This window comes from Muntiacus reevesi, chromosome 6, assembly GCF_963930625.1.
Source record: "Muntiacus reevesi chromosome 6, mMunRee1.1, whole genome shotgun sequence".
In the NCBI taxonomy this organism is placed as follows: Eukaryota; Metazoa; Chordata; class Mammalia; order Artiodactyla; family Cervidae; genus Muntiacus; species Muntiacus reevesi.
The window spans coordinates 16,316,944-16,330,685 of NC_089254.1; the positions used below are offsets into that span (position 1 = coordinate 16,316,944).

Consider the following 13,742-nt stretch of genomic DNA (forward strand, 5'->3'; position numbering starts at 1 on the left):
CAAAAATGCATCTACAGGTGAAATAATCCTCATTGAAAACAGAAAACCAGCAGAAGGACTCATATACAACCAAGGCTGTATGAAAGATAGACACAATCAGATAGAAAGGGGGGGAAAGTGATTGGACCAGGACCTCCCAGTGCCTCTGGGAGGGGGCTGGGGGGGAAATGATGATTACAGGGGTAGAGATTCACCCCGGTGAATGAGCACTTCAAGCTACAGGTTGGACCCCTCAGACTTGGGGTCCTACAGAGAAGAAATGTGCTTTGGCCGGTTGGAGGACTGCTGGGACAGATGGAAGGGCCGTGGGAAGCCTGGACTCTTCCTGGGAGGAACACACGTTCATGGATGGTCAGGCTAGTCCCAGAGGCAATGAGGAGGAGAAGTGTGCCCTGGTGGCTGCTGGTTGTCCCGAGACCACCTGCTGCACACCCCAGCCTGAGCCAGACAAGCATTCTGGCCCCACACACTCCACATCACAGCGTGCTACTGGACCTGCTGCAGTCCTGCCCAAGAAAAAGGCTCAGACGTGGGATACTGAGGCAACCAGGTCCTGAGGTGGAGCCTGGAGAAGGAGGCAGCAGTTTTTGTTGGTACATAATCAAGGAGCACCTCGGACACTACCCGGATCCCTGATTGTAGACATGCCTCCGCAGGGCATCAGAGATGCATGCTGAGAGTCCGTGCACCTACAGTCAACTAACCCATGACAAAGGAAGTAAGAATATATAATGGAGAAAAGACAGTCCCATTCATAAGTGGTGCTGGGAAAACTGGACAGCTATGTGAAAGACAGTGAGATTAGAACATTTCCTCACACCATATACAAAAACAAACAAAAAAACCAACTTCTCAAAATGGTTTAAAGACTGAAATGTAAAACCTGAAGCCATAAAACTCCTAGAAGACAAAATGAGCAGAATACTTTTTATCATAATTTGTAGCAATTTTTTTTTTTTTTTGGTATATGTCTCCCAAGGCAAAATAAAAGAGCAAAAATAAGCAAATATGACCTAATTAAACTTAAAAACTTTTATACAACAAAGGAAGCTATCAATAAAACTAAGATATAACCTAGAAAATGGGAGAAAATATTTATAAATGATATAACTGACAGGGGTTGAAAGAAAAAGTGAAAGTGTTAACTAGGTCACATCTGATTCTTGCGACCCCATGGAATGTAGCCTGCCAGTCTCCTTTGTCCATGGAATTCTCCAGGCAAGAATACTGGGGTGGGTTGCCCAGTAAAAAATGGGCAATTTTAAGCTTATAGTCTACTTGCTGAATAACACAGAAAGAGTATCTGCTGCTTATTTAAACACTGCAGCAAAAGCCTAGGGACTGACATGTTGCCACTTTCTGTCCATCTGTGATGATAACAGTCAATTGGTTCTCGGTTTCCCTGTTAGGGAAACTCATACAACTGAGCCAGCTAGGATCAACTCATCTCAGACTCAGTTCAATTCAGTCACTCAGGTGTGTCTGACTCTTTGCAGACCCATGGACTGCAGCACGCCAGGCTTCCCTGTCCATTTCCCACTCCCAGAGCTTGCTCAAACTCATGCCCATCAAGTCAGTGATGCTACCCAACCATCTCATCCTCTATCGTCCCCTTCTCATCCTGTCTTCAATCTTTCCCAGCATCAGGGTTTTTCCAATGAGTCAGTTCTTCGCATCAGGTGGTCAAAGTATCGGAGTTTCAGCTTTAGCATCAGTCCTTCCCATGAATATTCAGGATTGATTTCCTTTAGGATGGACTGGTTTGACCTCCTAGCAGTCCAAGGGACTTTCAAAAGTCTTCTCCAACACCATAGTCCATCTCAGACTACAAAAGAAATTAGTTGACTTTCCAGAGGGAAAATGAAATGTTATCTAAAATTATAAACAAAACCAAATAAATACTGAAAAATTGAAAAGGAGATTGGCATAGCAGGTAGTTATCTCACTCTATTGCTCACCTTTTATGTAAATACATGGCACAGTGGTAAAGAATCTGCCTGCCAATGCAGGAGACACAAGAGATGCAGATTCGACCCCTGGATTGGGAAGATTCCTAGAGGAAGGCAACTCCAATATTCTTGCCTGGGAAATCCCATGTACAGAGGAGCTTGGCTGGCTACAGTCTATGGGTTCACAAAGAATCAGATGTGACTAAGCATGTGCACACACCTATGCAACTAACTACATATAAATGCAAATCTTGGGTCCAGTTTACACTTTAGGAGTAAACTAAATGGATGATATTGGTTTTAGATTTTCTAAGGTGGAATATTTCCATGAAAGACTGCAATCACATATTTTCTCTGTGTTTCCTACCACTGCTTAGCACAATTTTTTTTGCATTTAAGTTAACTTGATTTTATTTGCAAAGGCAGGTAAAATTTCCACTGCCTGAATATTGTTGAATATTAAATTTGACCTTTAAATATTATGCCTATTGAGATAAAATGACACCATTTCATCTTTATATTCTGAAAGGATGATTTGAATATTTTTGAAGACATACAATACATTGCACAGTACAAAACATAAATGATTCAACAATAAAGTATATCTCCCTTTCACCTCTCTTCCTAGCCACAGATTTCAATTCATTGATGGAACGTGTATTGTCATATATTTTCATGGGTATATGTGCATGTACTTTTTAAAACATAAATAATACTGTGTTACAGGACATGGACATATGGACTGGTAAACTTAGAATGGCTAGTATAAGTGGGTAGTTTCCATCAAGATTGGAATGTAAGTTAGTATCAGTGGACATAGAAAATTGTATAGTAGTCAATGGTGTAGAAGATTTGTTGTCAGAGAAATTATATATTTTTGAACACAGAATTAAGCTATCTAAAGCTAGTATGTCAATCATGTGTAAACTGAAATGGAGAGGGGTAGATTTGGAGTTGGTGGGAATAGTGAGGAGGAAGGTACCATAGAAATGCAAGTAGGTGAGGTAGAAAGACCAAGATAATGACCCAGATAACTTAATAACCCAGATAACCACAATGGTGTGATAACTCACCTAAAGCCAGACATCCTGGAATGCAAAGTCAAGTGGGCCTTAGGAAGCATCATTACGAAGAAAGCTAGTGGAAATGATGGAATTACAGTTGAGTGGTTTCAGAACCTGAAAGATGATGCTGTTAGAGTGCTGCATTCAATATGCCAGCAAAATTGGAAAACTCAGCAGTGGCCACAGGACTGGAAAAGGTCAGTTTAATTCCAGTCCCAAAGAAAAGCAATGCCAAAGAGTGTTCAAACTACCACACCATTGGAACATCTCACACGCTAGCAAAGTAATGCTCAAATTTCTCCAAGCCAGGCTTCAACAGTATGTGAACCGAGAACTTCTAGAAGTTCCAGTCAGATTTAGCAAAGGCAGAGGAACCAGAGATCAAATTGCCAACATCCACTGGATCATAGAAAATACAAGAAAATTCTGAAAAACATCTATTTCTGCTTCATTGACTACCCCAAAGCCTTGACTGTGTGGATCACAACAAACTGTGGATAATTCTTAGAGATGGGAATACCAGACCACCTGACCTGCCTCCTGTGAAATCTGTATGCAGGTCAAGAAGCAACAGTTAGAATGGACATGGAACAATGGACTGGTTCCCAATTGGGAAAGGAGTATGTCAAGTCTGTATATTGTCTCCCTGCTTATTTAATTTATATGCAGAGTATATCATGCAAAATGCCAGACTGGATGAAGCACTAGCTGGAATCAAGATTGCACGGGGAAATATCAATAACCTCAGGTATACAGACGACACCATCCTTATGGCAGAAAGTGAAGAATAACTAGAGAGCCTCTTGATAGAAATGAAAGAAGAGAGTGAAAAAGTTGGCTTAAACCTCAAAAGTCAGAAAATGAATATCATGGCATCTGGCCTCATCACTTCATGGAAAATAGATGGAGAAACAATGGAAACAGTGACAGACTATTTTCTTGGGCTCCAAAATCACTGCACATAGTGACTGTACCCATGAAATTAAAAGATGCTTGCTCCTTGGAAGAAAAGCTATGACAAAAATAGACAACATATTAAAAAGCAGAGGTATTACTTTGCTGACAAAGGTCCAAACAGTTAAAGCTATGGTTTTTACAGTAGTCATGTATGGATATGAGAGTTGGATCATCAATAAAGCTGAGCAGCAAAGAATTGATGCTTTTGTGCTGTGGTGTTGGAGAAGACTCTTGAGAGTCCCTTGGACCGCAAGGAGATCAAAACAGTCAATCTTAAAGGAAATCAGTCCTGAATGTTCATTGTAAAGACTGATGATAAAGCTGAAACTCCAATAATTTGGCCACCTGATGCAAAGAACTGACTCATTGGAAAAGATCCTGATGCTGGGAAAGATTGAAGGCGGGAGGAGAAGGGGACGACAGAAGGTGAGATGGTTGGATGTCATCACTGACTTGATGGACATGAGTTTGAGCAAGCTTTGGGAGTTGGAGATAGACAGGGAAGCCTGGCGTGCTGCAGTCTATGGGGTCACAGAGTCAGACACGGCTTAGTGACTGAACTTAACTCAGGTAGAATGAGACTGTAGAAATGAAGAGTATGAGAGAAAGAGATATTTTCAATGTAAACAGTTAATAGAACTTGTCAACCAATTTGACAGAAGAAAAGGTACTCAAAACAAGTCTAAAGTTTTGACTATAGGACTGTAGTACATGGGGTGAGTGTTATGATCAATGAAAACAGGAAACTTGGCCAAAGATTTGGCTTAGAGTAAATCCTCCAAGAAAGCTCAATATAGGGAACAATCAGATCAAAGAAGTATGAGAGACCAGGGAACCTATTAATAGCTACAGAGGACAACAAGAAAGAAAACCAAGAAATAACTGTTGATTTTGAAGAGAGAGTATGACTAAGGGCCTTTAAGAAACTCCTTTTGGCGTCGCAGTGAGAATGAAAGTCATGTGAGAAGATATGAGGTGTTTTGTTCTAGTGTTTGGTGTGGATGTTCATTCAATCTTGCCAGCCTTAAACCTTTGCTCACTAAATGTCTCTCTAATCTGCCCATCCCTCCCTCCTTCCCGGAACACTTTGTCCATGTTACGTCCACCAATGTCTCTCTACCTAACTATTGCAAAGGCATCACTGAATTCATTGTCTGCAGAACAGCTAAAGTGATCTTTCAAAGCACACTTATTTGATCTTGACACTATGTAATTAAATATTCTTTAATAGCATCCTATCTTTCTCAAGATAAAGACAAATATATTAAGATCAATATCTTCAGCATTGTTCCCTTAGCCACGTGATATGTCCCCAGGCTCATTTAGCATTGCTCATTGCATCTGACTCCTGGCAAGGCTATGGACTGTAGCCCACTAGGCTCCTCTGTCCATGGAATTTCCCAGGCAAGAACCCTGGAGAAGGTTCTCTAAACACTACAATCCAGCTCTCAGTTACACTGGTTTCCTTTGAGTTTTTCAAAAATAGTAGTCAATTATCTACTGGATTGAAATATCTATGTAAATCCATGGCTGATTCATGTCAATGTATGGCAAAAACCACTACAATATTGTAAAGTAATTAGCCTCCAACTAATAAAAATAAATGAAAACAAAAACAAAAACAACAAAAAAAATCAATGGGCAGAAAGATTTATCAATTTCACTATTTTATTTTTGCCTCCCTCAACAGATGGAGCATAGTAAGGTAGTAGGTTTTCAATAAATGCTTGTGGAGAAAATACAGTTGACATGGTACGTCATGTCTTATGCTGATGATAGTGCCCAATATCGTAGAATAATAGTTTTAAAAGACATTCAAGGTCAGAAAGACCTACTTTTAAAGTGTTTTTATGAGCAGGAAGAAGTCTTTCTGGGTAATGCAAATGAACGGGAAAACTGCTGATTTTAGATATTTAAATCATAGAGCTGCTTGTTCAGGGACATGATTTAAATCATTATCTAAAGATATTTACTCTCTCATGGAGATTAACTAGTGAAACCACTAAGTATCTCATATTACCTCTTGACCTGCAGTGTTTATATTTAAATTTCCACATTAGTTCTGTTTATAATTTGTAGGGCAAACACTAGTCTCAGCAACCTGCATGGAATTTGGTATTGTTGTGTACATAAGTGTACATTGTCATTGGAATAATTTTAAATGCTTGTTAATATTTATATTTCTAAAAACTTTAATAGCTACAGATTTTAAATTAACACAAAAATATTGATTTTCTAGTAATCCAATTTATGTTAATTGCTTAATATTTTTATATAGCTTCAATAGCAAAACCTTTCCCTTGTGTAGGTTGTTAGCTGTCCTTCACCTTTTCTGGCTGTACATGCTCCCCTCTGCTATGCCTGTGGGTTTGGGACTTCCTGGTGGCAATGCAGGAGACCTGGGTTCGATCCCTGGGTCAAGAGCATCCCCTAGAGAAGAACATGGTTACCCACTCCAGTATTCTTGCCTCGGAAACCCCATGAACAGAGGAGCCTGGTGGGCTATAGTCCAGGGGGTGACAAAAAAGTCAGATACCACTGACTAACACTTTCACTTTTCTGGTCCACTGCAGCACCAATGGGAATGTAGGTTTTTTACATTTCTACCAAGAAGAGCTGATTCTGTTTCTCTAACACTGCATGTTTCAGTGAATAGCTCCTCCACTCTCTTGGTTAGGTGAATCAGAACCCTCCCTTTTCTTAATTCCCACATGCAGTCCACTGGCTCCAACAACCTCAAGAGGATGGCACTTGTGGGCACTGAGGGATATGATTTTCCCTTTTACTTCTCCTGACCTAGGGGTAATAACTAGTTTCCTGAGTATTAATGTTAATATCTGAACAGTTTCATTATACACAATTTATTTTCCAGCCTTTACAACACTTTGATGCTACAGTAAATCCCCTGGTTGAATGGGCATAACAGAATGGACTATATTGGTTATTCTGCATTTTATCCTCCTTGGTATACTGCAGGAGGGGCTTTCTTTACTAGTGGTAAAGAATCTGCCTGCAATGCAGGAGACCCAGGTTCGATCGCTGGGTCTGGAAGATCTCCCCCACCCACCCCCCCCCGCCCCCAGAGAAGGGAATGGCTACCCACTCCACTACTCTTGCCTAGAAATTCCACGGACAGAGGAGCCTGGTGGGCTACAGTCCATGAGGTTGCAAGGAGTCGGACACGACTAAATGACTTTCCCCGTCAGTTTTCATACTGCAGGGAGCTAGGAGTAGGATTAAACAGATCTCCTTGGCAGTAGGTTTCTGGTTAAATTCTTCTACTGGGAAGGCCAAAAAGCTTGAAGAAAGGGAGAATCACTTTTTATTTGCTCCTGGTAGAGTCTCAGGGAACAACAATTGAGATAGGCAAGCACAGACACCTAGCTATCTCTTGGGGCAGCTTCAGCAGCTCAACACAGGTGGTCACTGATCACACGGCAGCCATGAGCATGCTCTCAGTCTCCATGACAAGGTGTTGGGCTCTGCTCTGTCCAGAGTAGCAATATAAATGGACTTCTGCAGTTCCAGAGGTTGTTTAGCATTTTGGCTTCCTTTGTAGCATTCTTGGTGGTGGTTTCTTAGGCAGGCTCAGTAGCATAGCTGTCTTGGACTTCAGGTTAAATTAATTAAAAAAAAAAAAACTTTCTAAAGTTTTCTGAGTATCCTAGTTTCCTTTTATTGTTTTCTAAGCCTTTTCATTACTTTTGTATTTAACTCCCTGTATTAAATGCACTTTGTTTGAAATAACTAGGATTGCTTGTTTTCTGTTTTTAAAGGGCTGCTAACCAAATGCTATTCCCAATATTTAAAATCATATCATATATACATGATTATAAAGTTCATCTTGTTGATGAATGTGTCATTAGTTATTTTATATTATATTATGTTATAGTAACATTATATTGTATTATATGAATTACAATGTATTATATTGTATGGATAAGCTCCAATTCATTTAACCATGACAACTTTTAGATTGTTTCCAGTTTCTAAATATTATAAAAATTCTGCTACATGTATGTCTTTCAGCATACATATGCATAATATATATTATATGTGTGTGTGTGTGTGTGTGTGTGTGTGTGTGTGTGTGTGTGTGTGTGTATATATTTCATTTGGACATACAGCTTGAATCAAAATACTGGGTCATGGATATTTGTATATTACTCAGTTGTGTCCGACTTTGTGATCCTATGGACTGTAGCCTACCAGGCTTCTCCATCCATGGGATTTTCGAGGCAACAGTACTGAAGTGGGTTGCCATTTCCTTTTCGAGGGGACCTTTCCGACCCAGGGGTCAAACCCAGGTCTCCTGCACTGCAGGCGGACACTTTACCCTCTGAGCCACCAGGGAATTTCATAGTGGATGTACCAATTTATATTTTCACTAAAAGCTTATGAGAGTTCCAGCTCTCCTCTTCTTTGCAACACTTGGTATTCTATTATCTACAAAAACAACATTCGTTTTCCTTAGAAATTAGCCACTTAGGTAAGACTAGGTGGGGCAAATTGTCTTCGCTCCATTCAGAATTACCTGGGCCAACCTGAGTGCTGATGACTGAAATTATCTGATACTTTGCATATATGTTTGGAGACTGATGCTAGGATCCTATTGGCTGAAATTTCAAGTGGAAATATGACAGAAACACAAATATAGGGACATTGTATGTGGCTTCCCCATGGCATGATGCCTGGATTTCTGGGGAAAGCACCTAGAGAAATATACACTGAGATGAGAAAGAGAAACCAATAAAAACTGTATCAGCTGTTATGACCTAGATTCAGATCTCCAACAGTTTCAATTTCACTGTTTATTAATTATTAGAAGTGAATTACCAAACATAGAGAGTATAGCATTCATAGTTATATGAGTATTATTTTAAGCACTTTTATCTCTCCTATGATAGTTATAAATATCTCTAACAATTTCTTTTCATTCCTACCTTTCTGCATTGCTTTTGGTGTTTTCGTGCGTCTTGTTCTCTCATATATTTGCTGCTGCTGCTGTGTTTAGTCGCTTGGTCGTGTCCGACTCTGTGTGACCCCATGGACTGTAGCCCACCAGGCTCCTCTGTCCATGGGGATTCTCCAGCCCAGAATACTGGAGTGGGTTGCCATTTCCTTCTCCAGGAGATCTCCCTGACCCCTACATATATTTGAAATAGTGACAAATCATTATTATTGTTTTAAACAGTCAAAATTTATTTAGATTTATATGGAAATGTCTCTTTTTGGTAGCCTGTAATTATTTGTACACTATAATACCTTTTCCTAAAATTGCATTTCTTACCCCTACAAAGCTGTTTGGAGGTTTTTGTTTTTTTTTTCTCTCTCATATGAGTTTCAACTAAATAAACTTTCTCAATATTTTTTTAATGGAAAAAAGTTTTATGTTAAAACTGTTGAATCATTTCAAAAGGATATTTTTATTGAATAAAAATCTTCGGTTGACATTTATTTCCTTTCTGTCCTTTAAAGCTCTCATCCACAGTCTTTTGGCTTTCAATGTTTTCTTTAAAGATCCAGCTGTTCTTCTCACTATTAGCCCTTTGACAACGATCCCTTCCTTCTTCATTGCCTCTCTCATTTTTCTCTTAGTCACTGAGTTATAGCAGTTTTACCATGATGTATGTACCTGAGTATAATTTTTTTTTAATACTGATCATGTTTGGATTTCAAAGAATGTTTGTTATGTGTGACAAGTTATGATTCATCATTTTGGTCAATACTTAGAATTTTGACCAATACCTACTTTAATATTCTGCCTCTTATTCTCTCTTACTACATTTTGTACTCCAATTAGTACTAATACGGGCTTCCCTGGTGGCTCAGAGGATAAAGCATCTGCCTGCAATGCGGGAGACTCGAGTTCGATCCCTGGGTTGGGAAGATCCCCGGAGAAGGAAATGGCAACCCACTCCAGTATTCTTGCCTGGAGAATCCCATGAACAGAGGAGCCTGGCGGTCTACAGTCCATGGAGTCACAAAGAGTTGGACACGACTGAGCGATTTCACTTTCTTTCTTCTTTCTTAGTACCAATATACTTATATTTTTCTTTTTAAAATTTTCATCTCATTTTTAAATTTTAAAAATAATTTTTATTATATCCAATATATCTCTTTCACTTCTATATTTTCCATTTCTATATTCATGTATTTGCTTCAATCTAGATACTTTTCTACTCATCACCTTTTCAATTACCTAATTCTTCTGCTGTGTCTAGTCTGCTCTTGAATACATCTATTAATTATTATGTATTTATTTTTCAAATTTTCAGTTTCTATTTAATTATTATCTATGAATTCCAGAATTGTTATTCACATTTTATTTTTTTTTAATGTTATGGGGCAAATTAATATAGTTATTTTAAGTGTTACCTTCTCAACTGTTAGGAAAAGTGCCATTAACACAATGAAGTCTATATGTACTCATAGGGGATGGTTGAGTATTATATAGGTTTCTCAGTGTTTATTATTATGATCAGGATAAAGTCAATATTCACAACAAAATTATGTTCTCTGATAACTACAATATTTGGATTATCTAAGAGTCTTATGTTAGTATGTGTTTATATTTTACTTTTTCGACTTCTAGTTTCTTGATTATTTTCCTGTCTCAACTTATAATTTTGAATAAATGCTTAATGTTTTATACAAAAAATTTTCAGGGCATATGAATCATGGTACTCTCAATTCTCACTATTTCTGATAGCTGTGTTCAATAGAGTCACTGAATTATTGAACACTGAACCAATGTTCTTAGGGGAAATACAAAATTAGGTTCCTGGGGGCCTCTGTCACAATACTCTCAAAATACTAAAGGTACACGGATGTGTGTATGCTAAGTCACTTCAGTCTTGTCCAACTCTTTGAGAATCTACAGACTGTAGCCCGCTGGGCTCCTCTGTCCATGGGATTCTCCAGGCAAGAATACTGGAGTGGGTTGCCATTTCTTCCTCCAAGATATCTTCCAGACCCAGAGATAGAACTAGCATCTCTTATGCCTCCTGCATTGGAAGATGGATTGTTTATATATATAATATTGTTTTATGTGTGTTTCTGTTGAAAGAGAACAATATTCAATACACACAGTTGATTCGTTAACATTGAACTCACAGCCAGCGGCACAGTATTCATGTGTGCGTACTCAATCATGCCCGACTCTTTGAGACTCTATGGACTGTAGCCTACCAGGTTCCTCTGTCCATGGAATTTTCCTGGCAAGAATACTGGAGTGGGTTGCAATTTTCTACTCCAGAGGATCTTCCCAATCCATGGACTGAACCTTCGTTTCTTATGTCTCTTGCACTGTGAGACGGATTCTTTACCGCTGCGCCACCCGGGAATAACAGTGTAACTCATGCCTACGTGTAGCTTATCTAACGTGCAGTTGTACAGTTCCTCCATCAGGCAAATATAGCCTTTTTACACTTAGAAGCACTAGACAGCACTCAGCTATGTGCTTTGGGGGTCATTTTAAAAAAGAAATCACAGAAAACAAAAAATCACAAAGACATTTTCATAGAAAGGAAGTTTGTCTGTAATTTGAGAGCTGAAGGAAGAAATCAGAGTATTACCTTGCTTGACTTCAATTGAGAATATAGGTGTTGGGCCATGTAAAAGTTTTACCACTCTGTGCATGTCTACAAATGATTGTGAAAACACTATACGCATAAGCACTGGTTTTTTGGGGGGATACAAATAAATTTTAATGAATAAGCAAATTTACAAGTAGGAAGTCCTTGGGTAATGAGGATTAAGTATGTCTGTCTAGGATAGCATTTAATTTTCCTCTTGTAACAAAATTGTCTTTGTCCAACAAGTGATTGAGATAATTTTAAGATCTCAGAAGCATTTAGAAATGTTCTCCTTCTTTTCTGGATGTCAAACTCAATTTTTGTCTCATTAACACCATAATATTTTCCAAATCTTATTTTATCCTCTTAGCAGCTACCTTTTAAATACTTCCTTTGTGCATGTACAGTTGAGGAAACTCAAACTCCTTGAGGGAGACTGTGTAAAATAATGGACTCATCTTTATTGCTTCCATATCTCAGGAGCATCTTAGCTCGTATCTTCTTGCTTCATTGGAGCCTCAAACTCCACTTTGACTTCCTTACTCAGTAAGACTGCTGCACCCTCCAAGCCACAACGTTCTGTTTGAATGCTATGCCCTGTGAATAAATTAGAAACAAACAAACAAACAACAACAAAAAACAACAGTGTCCAGAGGAAAAAAGCAGTGGTGAATAGAGAGCCCTCTTCAATACAATTTTTTTTTTTCTGTCTAGGACCTTTGTCTTTCAAATCCTGAGCACCATAGTCATTTTTCTAGGCTTTGAAAAGATTCTTTTTTTTTTTTTTTTTTTTGTATTTTTCAAAGTCTACCTTTGCTCTTTTTATGTATGTTTGGCTGTGCTGTGTCTTCATTGCTGCATGTGGATTTCTCTAGTTGTGTCGAGCGGGGACGCTCTTTGTGTTGCGTGGTCTTCTCATTGCAGGGGCCTCTCCTGCTGAGGAGCACAGACTCTAGGCATGCGGTTTCCGTAGATGTGGTGCACAGACTCAGTTGCTCCGTGGCATGTGGAATCTTCCTGGACCAGGGATCGAACCTCTGTCCCCTGCATTGGCAGGCAGACTTTCAACCACTGGGCCACCTAGGAAGTCCTTACCTTTACTCTTAAGAGAAGGTTAGTCTGATACAAGTTATCCCATTTTGGCTGATAGAGCAAGTCTGATGTATCATTTATTACAAGAATAGTGAATAGACATGCAATTTACTTACCAACTGGTTTAGTGATTATTATTGAAACATCTATTTTAACACCTCCTACAAGCCAAGCATTTTGGATGTAGCGTTGAATAAAGTGCATAGAATGATTTTTCTCAGGGAACTTAATATCTAATGAAGAATATAGAAAAGTTTAAAAGAGTAATGTGTTATAAGGGTGATAAGAGCAAAGATTCATTGTGCTGTAGGAATAGATATGAGGCACACTACACTTACTGGGACTTTTGAATTCAGAGAAGAATTAATAAAAGAAAGGGCATTTAGGTATAATCCTGAAGACTGAATAGAATTTCAGTAGGAAATAGAGGGCTTTGGAAGAAAAGGGAAAGAGAAATTTTAGCAATGAAGAAAATTATTAAATATCATAGAAGAAAGGACTGACCTTTAAAAGAACTAAAGTGAAAAATATGACAAAAGAAAGACAATAGATGAAGCTAAAGAGGAAAAAGATAATAATATTTCATAAGAAGACTATAAGTTCTTTTAAGAAAGCTGACCTTTATCCTAAGATCAAAACAATTCATTTAGAAGTATAGCATGAGCAGTAGTATCAAATTTGCATTAAAAATAATCATGCTGGTTATACTATTAACAGTATATTGAAAGAGATAAGATTAAAGGTAGAAGATAGGATAGGAGCCTATAAGAATGACACAGATGAGTGGAAACATTGGATTAAAGTATTTATTTTACACAAAAATACAAAATAGTGTATTTATTGCAAAGTAAAATAGTGTATTTTTGCTACAAATATACAAACAAGCCAGGCATGCATGTATATATAGTTTATGAGTCTTCTGGCTCTCAACCGTACTCCCCGAAATATTCTATAACTATTATCAATAGCTTGGTGAATATCATGCCATAATTTTCTAAAACATGTTTATGTTCATATACAAAAGACAATCTTGCAATGTTATTTTTCCCATTTATGGAAGATAACCATTTATAAAATATGACCTCTTTATATCCATTGTTCCT

The 13,742-nt window shown here is 38.3% G+C and overlaps 1 pseudogene; it reads left to right on the forward strand.

The window, feature by feature from the left end:
- Window positions 1–344: 344 nt before the first annotated feature.
- The window catches only part of LOC136170288 (large ribosomal subunit protein uL6 pseudogene), a 36,731-nt pseudogene continuing 23,333 nt past the window's right edge, over window positions 345–13,742 (forward strand).